The following is a 16,216-nucleotide window of genomic DNA, read 5'->3' on the forward strand; positions in this document are numbered from 1 at the left end:
TCAGTGTAAGTTGTTCATGTGTTTCTAGGAATTTTTCCAATTCACCTAAGTTCCCTAATTTATTGGCATATATTTGTTCATAGTATCCTTTTTATTTCTATGGGGTTAGTGGTAATGCCCCCCCGCCCCCACCCCAGCCCCATCTCATTTCTTATTTTATTTATTTGCATCTTCTGTCTTTTTTTCTTTGCCAGTCTACTAAGTGTTTGTCAATTTTATTAATCATCTCAAAGAACTAACTTCCAGTTTTGTTAGTTCTCTCTATTTTTTTTTATTCTCAATTCATTTATTTCTGCTCTAAGCTTTGTTGTTTCTTTCCTTTTGCTTTCTTTGGGTTAGTTTGCTGTTCTTTTCTAGGCCTACCAGGCATACAGTTAGGTCTTTGATTTTAGCTCTTTCTTCCCCCCACCCCACCCCCTTTTTTTTTTGTCTGAAAGAGCAGTACCTATATTATAAAGATTGAACTTTATGGGTCATCATAACCATTTCCAATATTTAATTCCTACTGTCTTCCTATAAATTAAGGGAATTTCATTTGTTTCTCATAGGGCGATGTCCCCCACCCCCCAAAAAAAGATAAACCATCATGCCTAAATCTGAATATTGTATTATGTAGCAATCTAAAACATTCAAAACAAATTAAATAGCTTAAATTATTTGACAGGCATAGAAGCATTTCAAAATCATAATGAAATCTAATTATGTGATACATAATGTAGAAAGGAATGACATCTACTATTATGCAGGCATTTTCTAAATAAAAGCTCCCAGTAGAGCTATATATATAAACATGGGTAAAGTAAGTGAAGACTAATTCTGTAGAACTTTTTTGAAATCAAGGGTCAGAGCACAATAAACTTTTCAGACAGGCACTAAATTTTCCTCACAATTTTTTACATTGGTTATTTTCATATCAACAATACAAGCGATTTGCCAGGAAAAAAATTCCTCCAAAACAAAACACCATCTCAGATCTGGTACACGTAAATATGTCACTCTCATTACAAGTGCTATCATCATAGTCTTTGCAACTAGCACTAGCATATATTTAAGATTTTTTAATAAATTGTTTGTGATTTTCATATGTTTCTTATGCCAAACCATTTTCTGATAAAGACAGCATTGTGCTTTATGTGAGAATGGGAACTTAAAAAAAATCACCATAAGCTTCTAAGACTTATGGGAGAACAAACTAGGATGATCCACATATATAAAATGGACTCCACAGTGTTGGAATTAGAAATGCTTAGAGCAGTTCAGACTAGAAGATAAACCCAAACCACAGTTAGAAGAATGAAATCCACATGGTCCAAGATGTATCATTAAAATTTACGTCTCAACCCTTAGCCTAAATGGTGAGGATTGCTCTTCAGTTCAGTCTAGGCAGAAGAAATTGTGCAGTTCTCCATTGTGCTTATTATAAAGACTGTGTACATTCTAGACAGTTCTTTTAGTGCTACACTGATGTGCTTTGTCCCCCACCAGTTTGAGCATATGCAGATTCCACAAAGCCATCAATAAGACCAGGCCTTGCTGTTTCTTCATCATAATTAGACATGTCTCTGCAATCATTGTACTGAAGTCTAAAAGAAGATTCCGAGTATATTTTGCTATTGATCATTTATGATGTTTCAACAAAAATTTATTCCATAAGTCTAAGAATTTAAATCTTCCATTGAGCACTAAATTCCAGTAGGCAAAGGCCATTTTTAGATGCATTCCTTTTTGTCCTGGATTCTTTGTAAAATTAAAAATAAACTGGTAAAAATCCTTAAATCGTCCTTTTTTTTTTCCATTCTTGTTCCCTCTTGGGTATCTTAGCCTTTAGTTTTTCTGTGCTGTCACATCGTAATTCTGTCATGCGTCCATAAGCTCCTGTTTGGGAAACTAGCTCGTTGCTGCTGCTTTGGCCACTAATGCTGGCTGGATCTGGTGCCAGGCTATCACAGAACTGCTGTATACCATCTGTTCCAATTTTATTTTCTTCTTGAGGATCTTTATGTTTATTGTATGGTTGTTTTAATTGCTTTCTGTCCAATGATTCTTTTACACTCTCGTATATAGAGTTCGGGATTTTGGAAAAAGTTGTTACAACATCTAACTTACAGTCATTTTGAGGACAACTTACTGCTGGTTTTTTTTTTTTTTTTTTTTTATTCTTTCTTTCACTAGATTGCATGAAGGTCATAAACTGATGGACTTGATCCTTCTGCCATGATTTAACATGTTCACGTTGGTATCCTCCAGGTCGCTCCCCTCCTCCTCCAGATCCGCAGCGAATGCACGCAGTGGCCTTGGCTCCTCCACGGGCTGGTGAGACCGCCCAGGTCTGTGGGAGCAGGCAGTCCCCGGTGGTGGGGGAGGGACCAGACCCGGGCCGGCGCCGGGGCAGCACATCCCTTCTACTGTCTCTGTGTTCATCCGGTCCGTGCATCAGGAAGACTCCAACATTTTTAATTGGTTTACCAGCATCTATGTGAGGAATCAACACACCATCCAAACCCAGATCAAAGCGTTTGTATTTTGATGAGTCTGGAAAGAAGAATGCCCCCAAACACAGGGAGCTGAAGGCACTAAAAATAAAGAGAAGGATAAACTTCCCAGGAAGTCTCAAGGTAGCCCCGTGTAGGAAGGAGGGTAACTCCAGGTACAAAGGTGGTATCCTAGTCCAGACAGGGGCAGCAGGGCTGGGGTAATCGTCCTTCACACTTTTGGATACTTTATAAAGTTCTCATCTTATAGCAAATGTACAAGACATTGAACAGTATTCAAAATCTTGGCAAAAAATGGGGAAACTCAATTTCTCTTAAAGGACTGTTGTGCTTTTTAAAGAAGCACCTCTTTAACGCTTGTCCAAATACTTTTAAGAAACTCGCTTGATCCCTCCACACGATCACTAGATTTTGTCCTGGGATATTTCCATTGCCATTCGTCTTTCAATAGTCATTGAGTTACTGCTAGTCTCCTCTTCATTCCTACGATAAATGGGTCAAGTAACACTGCGGAAAGACGTACGCAAGGCGGGCCCTTCCATTCCTGCTCCCCAGTGAGATGGTCTTTAGCTCCCAAACGGAGACATTAAGTAATCCCAGGAGTGCGGGGGTTCACTTAACCTTCCCTGACCCTACTACTCCCGAATCTCTTAACCCTGGTGGAGGAGAGAATAAGGATCTCCTCGCTAGCTGTCCATAGGAGGAAGGTCTCCCACCTGGCTGGCAAGCCAAAGCAGCGACGCTGGGGGAAGAAGCAGGAAGATCACTGACCCCGGCGCCGCCCTACGCGGCCTCGTAGGCTCTGGTGGGCAGGGAGGGCTCCGATGCCACACTACGGAAGGCTAGCGGGAAAGGCCATCTGGCACACGACACGTCAGCCCTCGGAGCCGCTGCTGTTGCTCCCGCTAGTGTCTGCAGCCGCTGAGAAGCCGGAGCATGTCAGGGAGAACCCTGGAGCAGCGGGTGCTTCCTGCTGGCTCCTCCTCCTTGTCGGGCCCGTTGGGTTAAGCCGGTGGTCTGCTCCTCGCCTCGCCGCAGACCTGACCCCTTCCAAGGCTGCACTGACCATGCCGGCTACTCTGCGCGGTGGGAAGTAGCCACACCGCCCGCTTTAGTTAGAAGCCTCTTTCTTCCTATTTAAGGTAGGTTTTTAGGGCTATACATTTCCGTCTCAGCACTGCCATCCCGGTATCCCAATTATTTTGATAGGTGTGTTCTTGTTTTCATTTGTCTCAAGATATTTACTGATTTCTCTTACAATTTCTTCTTAGACCCATTGATTCAGAATGTGTTGTTTAACCTCCGTGTATTTGTGAATTTTCTAGTTTGCTGCCTGTTCTTGATTTCCAGCTTCACTCCATTATGGTCAGATAAAATGCTTTGTATAATTTCAATCTTTTTGAATTTGATACCTTCTCTGAAGAAAGGCTGCTGGCATCTAGGACACCTCTGTTACATGGAAGGGTGGCACACATGACTGGAATCTGCTGGTCCTTCACTCCTGTGTTTCATTGCTTTTACCTTCTGGTGCCAGTGGCTTTCTCTCTCAGCTTCTGTGGGTCTCTCTTAGCTTCTTCAGGACTTTTTCTCTGTGAGTTTCTCTGAAATTCATCTCTCAGCTTCTCTGAGCTCTCTGGACTTTTTGTCTTTTATCCTCTCATAAGAGACTCCAGTAAAAGGTCACAACTCAATGGAAACAACCTAATCGAAAGGTCCCACCCACAACAGGTCTGCACTGCAGGAATGGATTAAAAGAACGTGGCCTTTTGTGGAATAGGTATATAACAGTCTCAAACCACCACAATGTGGTTTCTGCCAGGCAATCAGCGTTTTATCTTATTGCAGTTCCCTTGTATGTGACAAATCACTTTTCTTGTGCTGCTTTCAGAATTCTATCTATCTTTGGCTTTTGACAATCTGATCAGTATGTGTCTTGGAGTAGGTCTATTAGAATTTATTCTGTTTGGAGTATGTTGTGCTTCTTGGGCATGTATATGTATGTCTTTCGTAAGAATTGGGAAATTGTCAAATATTATTTCCTCAAATATTCTTTCTACTTCTTTTCCCTTCTCTTCTGCTAGTCCTGGGGATGTATATGTTGGTATGCATTGTTCTATCATTCAATTCCCTGAGACCCTGCTAGATTTTTTCTGTTCTTTTCTCTATCTGTTCTTTTATTTGTGAAATTTTGGATGTTCTGTCTTTTAGTTTGTAGATTCTTTCTTCTGCCTGTTCAAATCTGCTGTTGTACACATTATTGTATTTTTTTTAAATCCCTTCTATTGTGGCTTATATTTCCATAAATTTTTTGTGCTCCTTTTCATACTTTCAAATTGTTCTCTATGTTCACTCACTTGACTTCTTAATATCTTTTATCTCTTTAGCCATATTTTTCTTCATCTACTTGAATTGATTCAGGAGAATTTTTTTTAACTTCTTTGATTAGTTGTGTCTCCTCTGACTTTTTAATTTGTTCCTTTGACTGGATCACATCTTTTTTTAGGTATGTCTTGTAATTTTCTGCTAATATCTAGTATTCAGATTATCTTGATGAGTTTACCCTGAAAGTCAGTTTCTCTCTTTTGTCTAGGGTTTTGTTGTTAATTGGCTTTGTAGTAAGGGCTTTTCCTTGTGTGATGGTTAGGTTCATGTGTCAACTTGGCCAGGTGATGGTTCCCAGACCAAGCAAGCACTGGCCTAACCGTTACTGCAAGGACATTTCATGGACTTAAATCATTAATCAGTTGATTGTATCTATCACTGATTACATTTACCATCATCTAAGGGGAATGCCTTCTGCAATGAGAGAATCCAATCAACTGAATTTAATTCAATCAGTTGAAGGCTTTTAAGGGAGAGCTAATGACTTCAGCAGTCAGAAGAGAAAACTTTCATCTCTGCTTCAGCCAGCCAGCCTCTCCTGGAGAATTCATCAAAAACCATTATTGGACTTGCTAGTTTGCTGCCTGCCTTATGGGGTTTGGACTTGTGCATCCCCACAGTTGCATGAGATACTTTTATAAAATCTCATATTTATAGATATTTCCTATTGGTTCTGTTTCTCTAGAGAACCCTGACTAATACACCTTGACACTTGGTTTGTCAGTATTTCCCAGCCTCGTGAGGGCTTGGGACCCCTGAAGGGATTGCAGACAAATTCCACAGGGTCCTGGGAAAAAGGTCAGGAAAGATGCCCAAAAACCTTTTTATTGTTTCCCCAAGGCTAGGCTTTCGCCTTCTTAGCAGATAGTGCTCTTTGCTGCAGCCTTAAGAAGGGAATTTTTTTTTTTCCTTTTTTTTTTTCGCATGGGCAGGCACTGGGAAGAACCTGGGTCTCTGGCATGGCAGGTGAGAAATCTGCCACTGAGCCACCGTCACACCACTCGGCAGTATGTTTTTAAATGTCTGTCAGCCCTGCCCTGATCAGAATGCATGGCGGCCTCTGTCCAGGGAGGGCTAAAACAGCAGGATGCAGTGATCTAAATTCACAGACCAAAGGTTGTGATCTGCATTCATCCGTGCCTGCCCCGCCCCCCACCCCGTTCTTCTGGAGGGCTTTCATGTCCCTCTCCTATGGACCAGGGACTGGACCTAAGGCTGCTTGTCTTGAGAGCAGGGGAAGGATGCTAAAAGCTGCAGTGAGTGAGTTACTTGACAGTTTTTCACTGTAGTTTCTTAGTCTTTCATCCCACTCTTCCATGGATGCTGCACTGTGCTCCCCTGGCCTCTGATGTCCCACAGCCATTGTTTCTGACAGTTCTGCCTGTCCACTGTCTCTTTGGAGGAGGAGTGACCAACTCCCTACTCTGCCGTCTTCCATGGAAGTTCTCATTTTTAGTACTTGTGCTGGTTAGAAAGGATGTATGTACCCTAGAAAAGCCATGTTTTAATCCTAATTCCATTTTGTAAAGGCAGCTGTTTTCTAATCCCTATTCAGTACTGTATGTTTGAAACTCTAATTAGATCATCACCCTGGAAAGGTGACTCAATCAAGAATGGTTGTTAAACTGAATTAGTGGAGACATGTCTCCACCCATTCTAGGTGGATCTTGATTAGTTTACTGGATTCCTATAAAAGAGGAAACATTTTGGAGCAAAGGGATATTCAGAGACAGCAGAGCAGAAAGGCATAGCCATGAGAAGCAGAGAATCCACCAGCCAGCAACTTCTGAAGATGAAGAAGGGAAATGCCTCCCGAGGAGCTTCATGAAACAAGAAGCCAGGAGAGTAAGCTAGCAGATGACACTGTGTTTATCATGTGTGCTTCCAACCAAGAGAAAAACCCTGACTGTGTTCACCATGTGCCTTTCCACTTGAGAGAGAACCCCTGAACTTCATCAGCCTTCTTGAATCAAGGTATCTTTCCCTGGATGCCTTAGATTGGACATTTTTATAGGCTTGCTTTGTTTGGAACATTTCCACAGCCTAAAAACTGTTAACTTGCAGTTTATTAAATTCCCCTTTTTAAAAGCCATTCCACTTCTGGTATATTGCATTCTGGTAGCTAGCAAACTAGAACAGTACTTTTATCACATCCTTTTTTAAAGTTCTTTTTTAGTAATGTTTTACAGTACTATAATATATAGTAGCACATGTATGTAATATAACTCTTTTTACTCATAGGGATGTATGAGTAAAAACCATTCCCTGAGGCTAATTTTTTTCCTTAAACTTTTTATTTTAAAATAATTTCAAGCTTATAGGATAGTTGCAAAAACTAATACAAATGCTATATATGTAACTCCAACATACCCCGCCACCTCAGATACCAAGATCTACCAACTTTTAACTTTTTGCCACATTTCCTGTATTAGTCTTTCTATCCATCTGTAATAATTAGGTTCTGGTGTCACCTTGGGCAGCTGAGGGTGCCCAGTTGTCTGATCAGGCAAGCACTGGCCTGTTACTGCAAGGATATTTTGTGGCTGGTTAATAAACCAGAAGGCTGGCTGATTAAATCATCAGCCAGTTGATTGCAGCTGTGGCTGTTACATATATGATCAACCAAGGGATCTGGGTTGATCTAGTCAGTTGGAGATCTTTAACGGAGAAGACAGAATTTTCATTGCTTCTTTAGCCAGTGAGCCTCTCCTGTGGAGTTTGTTGAGATCCTTCACCAGAGTTGCTGTAGGAGATAGGATTAACATAAGACCTGCGGAACTACTTGGGAGTAGATGGCATTAGGGTGGTGGCGGTAGTAAGCTGCTTTATGTTATCTGATTTATGTAAGACAGTTTAGGAGGAAGAGAATGTTTGTTTACCCCAAATGGTTATTTTAAGTATGAAGGAAGAACACTGAAAGATAAGAACTTTATTCCCTCAGGAAATGCATGCATGCCTATTGTCATCCTGTGGTATATAACCAGGATCTGGTTAAGAATAAAATTTCTGAAGTCTGTCTGAAGTAAACTCAAGCTTCAGACCCCCTGAGCCCGTATGTGTCTTTCTTTCTTTTCTTTTCTTTTCTTTCTTTCTTTCTTTCTTTCTTTCTTTCTTTCTTTCTTTCTTTCTTTCTTTCTTTCTTTCTTTCTTTCTTTCTTTCTTTCTTTCTCTCTCTCTCTCTCTCTCTCTCTCTCTCTCTCTCTCTCTCTCTCTCTCTCTCTCTCTCTCTCTCTCTCTCTCTCTCTCTCTCTCTCTCTCTCTCTCTCTCTCTCTCTCTCTCTCTCTCTCTCTCTCTCTCTCTCTCTCTCTCTCTCTCTCTCTCTCTCTCTCTCTCTCTCTCTCTCTCTCTCTCTCTGTCTTTCTTTCTGTCTTCCTTCCTTCCTTCCTTCCTTCCTTCCTTCCTTCCTTCCTCCCTTCCTCCCTCCCTCCCTCCCTCCCTCCCTCCCTCCCTCCCTCCCTCCCTCTCTTTCTTTCTTTCTTTCTTTCTGTCCTTCTTTCTTTCCTTCCTTCTTTCGTTCTTTCTCATCATTCCTTAATAGCCTTCGAGCTCCGTTCATACAGGAAGCAACAAGTTGACAACTTCACAGCCTGCCCTATGGATTTTGGACTCTTGCATTCCCACAGTTGTGTGAGACACCTTTATAAATGTCATATTTAAAGATATCTTCTGTTGGTTCTGTTTGTCTAGAGAACCCCGACTAATATACCATCTAACTATTGATCCATCTGTCGACCTATTTTCTAAACATTTCTAATCATTTGAGTGTTTGCATATTTGAACTGTTTCATGTAAGTGAAATCATACAATATCTGTCCCTTTGTGTCTGACTTCTTTCATGTAACATGATTTTTTAAGTCTCATACATGTAGCAGCATATATCAATTCCATTCTTTTTAGGGCTGAGTATTCTATTTCATGTATGTATCACATTTTGTTTATCCATTCGTCCACTGGTGGACATTTGGGTTGCTTTTACTTTTTGGATATTGTGAATAACAGCTATGAACACAGATATTTGGTTTGAATCCCTACTTTCAATTCTTTTGGGTGTATACCTAGAAGAGGTTTGCTTCATATGGTAATTCCATTTAACTTTTTGGGAACTGATAAACTGTTTTCCACATGGCTGCACCATTTTACATTCCCATGAACAATGTACAAGTTTACCTATTTCTCCTCATCCTCTTGCCAGCATCCTTGCCAGCACTAATTATTTCCTGCTTAAAGTAATAGTTTAGGGGGTGTGAGCTGACTGATATCTTATGATGATTTTTATTTGCATTTCCCTAGTGGCTAATGATGTTGAGCATCTTTTCATGTGCTTATTGGCCATTTGTGTATCTTCTTTGGAGAAATGTCCATTCAAGTCTTTTGTTCATGTTTTAATTGGGTTGTTTGTCTTTTTATTGTTAGTCTACACTACTCGGTTAATCTTGTTATGAAATCCATAAAATTTTGGGTGAGAATTGTGACACTGATTGCTTCATGGAGGAAAGGTATTTGGACTTCAAGCTTGTAATTTAAAAAGGATAATGAAAACGTGGTCATGATGATAAGGGAGTGCTCAAGATAGAAAATAATAGCTAACATTTATTGAGGACTTACAAAAAGTCAGGCACGATTCTGAAGGTTTACCGCCTCATAAATCAATGCAGTAAATACTATTATCCTCCATTTTAGTATTACACTCCAGGAGAGGGACCATTGCTGTTTATTCTTACCCCTGTATTTCCTGGCACACAATAGGAGGCTAATAAATATTTAGTAACCAAATGAAAATTCGGTGTTGCCAACACTGATTATTAAACATTCAATTTCTCAAATGAATGATCGATCCAACGGGAGTGAGGCGCAGATGACCATGGGTTTCACTTCCTCGGAGGCAAGCAGAAGCATTAGATTGCTGGAGTAAAAGGTGGTTTTTAAATTAACTCGGAAAGTACTGCGGGACTGATGTACGCTGGGGGCTAACGGAATGCAGATAACAAAGAATGGGGATAGCAAGGACGCGAACCAGGTCACGCGCAAGTGCAAGCAGTTATCGGTCCCCTCAATCCAGGGCCCGGCGCCCGCCGACCGGTCCGCATTTAGAACGCGAGGCTGCGGTCCGCCAGCGCCGAGCCGCGTCCCGACGCTCTAGCCCGCCGGTAAGACGTCGGAAGTCTCGATTCCTCCTCCCCGGACGCTCGCCTTCGGGCATTTTTCGCTGGAAGCTACCGACCCGGAAGGACTCCTCAAGGTTTCTGCAGCGTGCTGCTGCTCTCGCAGACAGGTTAGATTTTCCGGGTGGATGGAGCCTCTGCTTTTCTCACCCATTAAAAGCGGTTCCTCGCAGTCCAGAAGACTGCGTTTGCGCGAGAATTGGCGCTGGTAGAAGGGGAGTTCTTTCTGGCTCTGGGTCTCTGTCACACCTTTCTCGTCGGTATAGTTAGCGCCTGGAGCTCGTGGGGCTCCGCGTCTTTGCCGCCCGAGATTGTCCACTTGTCCCCCTGAACTTTCAGGCCTGGGAAGCTAACTGTGGCCGTGTCCTGCACTTCTTGCTGAACGTTCCCCAACAGCACATTTGAGGAGTTGGGGGTCCTCCCGAAGAAGTGGAACGGGGCACTTTGTTGGTGGTCCTAAGTTTCAGCATCTCGAGGGGACCCTGTACAGATGATTGTAGGAAAGAATTTTCTGGTTCCGTGGTCGTAATATTTTTAGCCCTATTATGCTTGAATAGACACCCTCCGAACAGGGACTGACTTCAGAAGTGATTTTCAAAGTGGAGGGACGGTGCATACACATGTGTGTGTATGCGTGTGTCAGTAAATCTTTGGGGTGAGCTGTGTATAGTTAGAAAAATCTGTAGAAATTCTGATGCCTATTTCTCTCTATCTCTGCCCCCAAGTCTTCTCCATCCCTTGAGAGTCGTTTTATTACTTCTATGGTAACTCACTTTTGGATAAAAGTAGCAATTCTCCACTTAAACTTCACATATTTAAAAGATAGGTCTGATTTTATCATTCCTTCTCACAAAATCTTACTGGCTTTCTCATTGCCTTCAGAATAATAAAATTCCTTATCTCGGCTTCAATTCCTTTCAAGGTCTTGCTTCTATTGAATTTTTCAGTCTCATGTCCTTTCATGGAAATTGCTCAGGTGCACACGCACAGTGCTCCTATTATGCCTATCTGCAATAATTCATCTCTTTAGATTGCATAATTTTATAATGGTTTATCAAAGTTTTGAAATTTATTATTTCATTCAGCCAGTATTTATTGAGTGCCTACTAGGAGGTGGGGATATAGGGAGCGTGGGTGGTGGAAGACGACTGTTTACAGTCTTTTTTTTTTTTTTTTTTTTTGGTAACAGCTTTATTGAGATATGTTACAATATACAGTTCTTATTTAAAGTATACAGTTCATTGGTTTTCAGTAATTTACAGGGTATCAAAATAAATTTTAAAGCACTTTCATCACCCCCGGAAGAAACCGGTACCCATTAGCAGTCTGTCTTCATTCCCCCTTACAGTCAGCACTTCATATCCCCCTCCTTCCCCAGCACTCAACTACTCATCTACTTTCTGCTCACTTCATATGAATGGAATAATTGACTTTGTGGTCTTTTGTGACTGGTTCTTTTGATTTAGAATAGTGTTTTTGAAGTTCATTATGTTGTAGCTTCTATCAATATCATTTTTTATTGCTGAATATTTCATTGTGTGGATATGCCACATTTTATTAATCCATTCAACAGTTGATGGATGTTTGGGTTGGTTCCACCTTTTGACTATTATGAATAATGTTGCTATGAACATTTGTGTCCAAGTTTTTGCGTGGACATAAGTTTTCATTTCTTTTCAAAATATACCTAGAATTAGAATTGCTGGGTCCTATAGTAACTCTACATTTAGCCTTTTGAGGAACTGTCAGATTGTTTTCCAAAGAGGCTTTACCATTTTTTACTCCACAATATATACAGTTCTGATTTCTCTGCATCTTTGTCAATACTTAATATCTGTCTTATTTTATTATAACTGTTAGTGGGTGTGAAATGGTATCTCATTGTCGTTTTGATTTGCATTCGTCTGTTGGCTTATAATGAATAGCATCTTTCCCTGTGCTTATTGGCCATTTGTAAGTTGAAAGAATTCTTTATTCTAGATACTGGTCCCTTATATGACTGTCCTTTACATTATGCTGTAGCTTGTTTCAGTCCCTTCGAATGGAAGAACGAAGGTCAGTTTTTATTGTTTGTGGAGACCATGTTATGTAGGTTGATGAGGGTAGTTTGGTGAGTGATCTGTTCCTAGCAACTCTGTGTGGAAGAACAGGCCCAGAAAAAAATGCTGTGAAGAAACTGTGAGCAGCATTTTAAGACTTAAGAAATGAAGCAAGGGGCAACTATACCATTTGTCCATTCTCTGTTGATTTTGTCTTTTTCTTATTTTCTACACTATTAGACATGTGTTTTATCTTTTACTGTATTGATAGCTGACATTTTTTATGTAGTCAGGACTGTTGATCATTTCCTTTAAAAGGCTCTGGGTGATTCGTGCACCAGGATCACATTGGTCAGCATGTGGGTGCACAGGGGCACATGCTGAGGTAGCAGGTGAAGCAACTGGGCCAAGACAGGCAGCTCCTCTGGCCCACTCTGTTCCCCTGCAGAAAAAGTCCATTGTTTTTTTAAAGTTCAGAGTGATACTCTAGAATCAGTCCACTTTATTTCTGGTTTATAGCTTTGTTCCTATCTGCGAAACTCTTATGTTGAAACTTTCTAAGCAAAAGATGCTTTTTTTTTGTATGCTGTATGGTGGGGGTCACATTTCATTCTATTTCCATGTGACTATCCTGTTATTAAGTGAAATAACTTTATATATGTTTTATATATTTTGGGATATACTGTCGCTATTTTTTAAAAACATTTTTTATTGTGAAATATATATACAAAAAAGTAATAAATTTCCAAGTACATTTTAACAGATTGCTACAGAACAGATTTTAAAATTTTGTATGGGTTACAGTTCCATAGTTTTTCATTTTTTCTTCTAGCTGCTTCAAGACACTGGAGACCACAGAAATATCAAAATAATGATTCTGCTGTCCTACTCATTTGTTAAGTCCTGTCTTCTCTGTTATACTTCTCCTTGTTTTAAAATAACATATATACATAAAAGCAATACATTTCAAAGTATATCGCAACAATTAGTTGTAGAACAGATTTCAGAATTTGTTATGGATTACAATTCCACAAAGAATTCCTTTATAAGACTTCTTTTGGAATTACTAGAATCAGAGGTGAATACTGATTCCTAGTTTTGGTAATAGATTATCTCTCATTAGATCTTCCTAAAATATTAGACGATGGGATTAACTCCTAGTTTAATCCCATTGCCTTTAGAAACAAAGTAACACTTCCAAGTTCATATTTAAATATTCTAACATACTCCTGTCAGTTTAGGAACTTTCTAATTTTATTTGTGCTCCAGGCTTTTAAGCTATAAATGGCAAAACTATTGAAGTTTCATGTGAATACTCTGGCATTCTAACTTTTTATGATTTTTTTCTCCGTATTTTATGAACATGTGGCATTTTTATCCCCCTCTGTATGTTTTTCTTTATTAAATTTCCATACAGCAGATACCTTTTTTTGCCTTTTGGTTTACATGGTTACCACCACCATAATCAGGATACAGAGGAGTTCCATCACTCCCAAAGCTCCCTGAGGCTGTCGTGGACTCACCATCCCCACCCCGGGAACCCAAACCAAAAAGTAAATAGCATTTATGTTTTTTTGTGATGGGAAACAGTAAAGTTACATCTCTGCCTGTTCTCTTTGCTAAAGGTTTTATCTTTTAGTAAAACCTCTTTACTGAAGATTTTATGGGCTAGAAAGGATAAAATCAAAATAGCCCTTTCCATCTTTGGGAAGTAACACTTCTCACAAAGTTGATATGAAAACATTTTACTAGTGATGTCTTCCAACAGGTGGCAGTGTTTGCTATAATAGGAAATATTAATACCAAGTGTGATCCTTCTAGTGAGCTGAACTAGACCTGTTCCATGACCTGGCTTCTGCTAACTGCTACAGCTTCATCTCATGCCAATTTCCCCTTGTTCACTGCTCCAGTCTTTGTCCTTTGAAGAGATGGGGAGAACAGATGCACGACATGTTAAGCTAGCATGCATTGCAGATAAAGAAAAGATACTTCGTAATTTGGCTCATCAGGATATTTTCATAGGAATCAGGAACTTTGTCATTTTCGTCTCTCAGATTTAATATAGGAATGCATGCTCATCTGAGCACAGATTCTGTGTGGAAAAGAAAATCTAGGGATGCTGTAACGCTTCAACTGTGGATAACCCTTTATATTTCAGTGGATCTCTCTCAGTGTTTCTAAAAAGACTTTATTTTTGCAATTTCATTCTTCTAGCATTTAATTATGTTTTGCCCTTGTTTTTCATGTACATCAGCATGCATCCACAACAATTGGACCATACAGCCATCTGGGCCTTAGATAACTTATGAGGCATGCCTAATAAGTGACAGTTGTGCATCCTCTTCCAAAATTCTTGTTTTCTAATGCAGTTCATTCATTTTTTAAACAATTTTTTTTATTAGAGAAATTGTGGGTTTTCAGAACAATCATGCATTAAATACAGGATACCCATATGACAACCCTATTGTTAACACCTTGTATTGGTGTGATACATATGTCAAAATTGATGAAAGCACATTTTATAGTTGTACTGTTAACTGTAGTCTATGGTTTGACTTCTGCACTATTTGTATAGTGCAGTTTCATGGATTTTCAAAAACATTTTTTATTCTATTACTATATATGCAACCTAACATTTCCCCTTTCAGCACATTCATATATATATATATATTTATATATATTTCAGTACTGTTAATTACATTCACAATGTTGTGCTACCATCACCCCTACCCATTACCAAACATTTCCATTATTCCAAATAGGAAGTCTACATTTTAAGCCTTAACTCCTGTTGTAGTTTGCTAGCTGCTGGAATGCAGCACACCAGAGACTGATTGGCTTTTAATAAAAGGGGATTTATTTCATTAGTTCTTCAGAGGAAAGGCAGCTAACGTTCATCTGAGGTTCTTACGTGAGAAGGCTCAGGGTAATCTCTGCTGGCCTTCTCTCCAAGCCTCTGGGTTCCAACAACTTTCCCCAGGGTGATTCCTTTCTGCATCTCCAAAGGCCTAGACTGAGCTGCAAGTCCTGAGATGAGGTATGCCAAGCTGCTTGGGCTGTACTATGTTGAGCTCTCTCATTTAAGCACCAGCCGATTAAGTCAAACATCATTCATTGCAGCAGGCACACCTCCTAGCACTGCAGATGTAATCAGCAACAGATGAGGTTCATGTAGCATTGGCTCATGCTCACAGCAACAGAACTAGGTGCCTTCACCTGTCCAAGTTGACAACTGAATCTAACTACCACAACTCCCTATTCCCTGTCCCCTGGTAAACTATGTTCTAGATTCTCACTCTCTGAGTTTGCTTATTTATTTCTCATCAGTGAGGTCATACAATATTTGTCCTTTTGTGTCTGGTTTATTTCCCTCAAAATGATGTCTTCAAGATTCATTCATGTTGTCAAATTTATCAAAATTTCATTGTGTATATAGACCACATTTTGTTTTTCCATTCTTCAGTTGATGGACACTTGGGTTGTGTCCACCTTTTAGCAATTGTGAATAATGCCCCTGTGAATGTGGATTGCAAATACCTGTTTGAGTCCCTGCTTTCAGTTCTTTTGGGTATATACCTAGTAGTGGGATTGCTGTTCCTATGGTAGTTCTATACTTAGCTCTCTGAGGAACTACCAAACTTTCTTTCACAGTGACTGCACCATTTACATCGCCACTAGCAATGAATGAGTGTTTGTTTCTCCACATCTTCTTCAGCACTAGTTATTTTCCATTGTTTTAATAGCAGCCATTCTAATGGGTGTGAAAAGGTAGATCTCACTGTTGTTTTGATTGGCATTTTCCTGATGGCTACTGATGTTGAGTATTTTTTTCTTGTGCATACTGGCCATTGTATATCTTCTTTGGAGAAATGTCTGCTTGAGTCTTTTGCCCATTTTTTAAATTGGGTTGCTTGTCTTTTTGTTAAGTTGAAGGATTTCTTTATATACTCTGGGTATTAAACCTTTATTGGATATATGGTTTCCATATATTTTCTCCTATTGTGTAGGTTGTGATTTTACTTTTATAATAAAGTCCTTTGAGGCACAAAAGTTTTTAATTTTGATGGGATCCCATATGTCGGTTTTTTGTTTTTTTTTTAATAGTTGCTTGTGCTTTGGGTATAAGCCTTTGCCTAATAC

General features: G+C 39.8%; 1 protein-coding gene and 1 pseudogene across 6 annotated transcripts in view; one reads left to right on the forward strand and one right to left on the reverse strand.

Annotated features, from left to right (window-relative positions):
• Positions 1 to 16,216, forward strand: part of COA1 (cytochrome c oxidase assembly factor 1) — a 199,889-nt gene that overhangs the window by 36,260 nt on the left and 147,413 nt on the right. The window contains exon 1 of one of the 6 annotated variants that reach the window (XM_077119350.1): positions 3,546 to 3,634. The exons of 2 other annotated variants lie outside the window; for them this stretch is intronic. The gene's annotated coding sequence lies outside the window, so the exon portion shown is untranslated. Of the gene's footprint in view, positions 1 to 3,545; positions 3,635 to 9,966; positions 10,148 to 16,216 lie in introns of those variants that run through there. 3 more of the 6 variants (XM_077119341.1, XM_077119353.1, XM_077119344.1) reach the window with 3 other exon arrangements.
• Positions 1,457 to 2,434, reverse strand: LOC143680956 (DCN1-like protein 1 pseudogene; annotated as a pseudogene).

Source organism: Tamandua tetradactyla, chromosome 1, assembly GCF_023851605.1.
Source record: "Tamandua tetradactyla isolate mTamTet1 chromosome 1, mTamTet1.pri, whole genome shotgun sequence".
NCBI lineage: Eukaryota > Metazoa > Chordata > Mammalia > Pilosa > Myrmecophagidae > Tamandua > Tamandua tetradactyla.